The sequence below is a fragment of the Chrysochloris asiatica genome, unplaced genomic scaffold (genome assembly GCF_000296735.1).
Source record: "Chrysochloris asiatica unplaced genomic scaffold, ChrAsi1.0 scaffold00031, whole genome shotgun sequence".
Taxonomy (NCBI): Eukaryota; Metazoa; Chordata; class Mammalia; order Afrosoricida; family Chrysochloridae; genus Chrysochloris; species Chrysochloris asiatica.
In genome coordinates this window covers 261,930-263,391 of record NW_006408549.1, presented here as the reverse complement: position 1 = coordinate 263,391, position 1,462 = coordinate 261,930, and the positions used below count along the sequence as shown (strand labels likewise).

The following is a 1,462-nucleotide window of genomic DNA, read 5'->3' as shown; positions in this document are numbered from 1 at the left end:
TTTTAGAAAAACAAGAATTACAACAGCCAACCTGTGTTGCCCTTTAATAGATTCATGACACATGCTGCCCGCCGAGAGCAGGAGTCCCTGAGAAAGATTTAGCCGAAGCTCTCAGTGACCCTGTCCAGCTCAGTGTCCTGAGGGAATGTGTCCACGCCAGCAGCAATAGCAGTGGAAGCCTTACTCCCCCTGTGACCTATCATCCCCTCCTGTTCATTCCGAAGCAGTACTCCAACAGGCAGCAAGCACAATGAGGAGGACGTGGACTACGAGGAGTCGGACAGCGACGAGTCCTGGACCACCGAGAGCGCCATCAGCTGCGAAGCCATCCTCAGCTCCATGTGCATGAATGGAGGGGAGGAGAAGCCTTTTGCTTGCCAGGTTTTGGGATGTAAAAGGCGATATAAGAATGTAAATGGCATAAAGTACCATGCTAAGAATCGTCACAGAACACAGATTCGACTCCACAAAATGTTCAAATGTCATTGTGGGAAGAGTTACAAGACAGCTCAGGGCTTGTAGCATCACACAATCAATTTCCAGCCCCACCCCCTACCCCCACCCCACCCCTGGTGTCAGCCGAGATCATCAGAAAGATGTAGCAACAATACGCTGGTCATAGTGTACCAAGAAATCCTTACCAGCAGTTGCTGATTTTGAAAATAAGCACCTTATTTTATCAGGGGAAGCACTCAACAATCCTTTAAAGAAAAAGAATTAAATGCATGCTTTAAGCTTTTTTTGTCGTTTTTGGATGATGTATCTTTGCAGTTAATGATTTTGTATATTTGCACATGTATTCATCATACCCATATTTGTTGTTTGATATAAGGTGCTAAAACCCCAGGTGCTTCAGCACATTTCCCCCCAAACAAAATAAAGTGGAGGGCACATTGAAAAACAAAACAAAACAAAACAAAACTGATGTTCCTGAAGGAAGAAGTCAAGCTGCACTGAAGGGATTGATGAAAAACAAGCCTCCTGGAATTGATGGAATATAAACTGACATCTTTCAAGCTGATGCAGCACTGGAGACACTCACTCATCTATGTCAAGGAATTTGGCCAACTGATTGGAAGAGATCCATATTTGTGCCCATTCCAAAGAGAGGTGACCCAACAATTTGCAGATCATTGAACAATATCATTAATATCACATGTAAGTTAAATTTTGCTGAAGATAATTAAAAAACGTCTACAACAGCACATGGGCCGGGAACTGTCAGAAATTCAAGCTGGATTCAGACAAGGAATACCGTTGCTGACATCAGATGGATCTTGGCTAAAAGCAGATAATATCACAAAGATGTTTATCTGAGAACTTAATTTGACTATGCAAATTCTGTTGACTTTGTGGATCATGACAAGCTATAGATAACATTTTGAAGCATGGGTATTCCAGAACACTTGATAGTGCTCATGAGGAACCTGCACACAAAGCAAAAAGCAGTCATTCAAACAAA

At 42.7% G+C, this 1,462-nt stretch overlaps 1 pseudogene; it reads left to right on the top strand.

The window, feature by feature from the left end:
- The window catches only part of LOC102813129, a 21,670-nt pseudogene extending 21,016 nt beyond the window's left edge, over positions 1-654 (top strand).
- Positions 655-1,462: the final 808 nt, after the last annotated feature.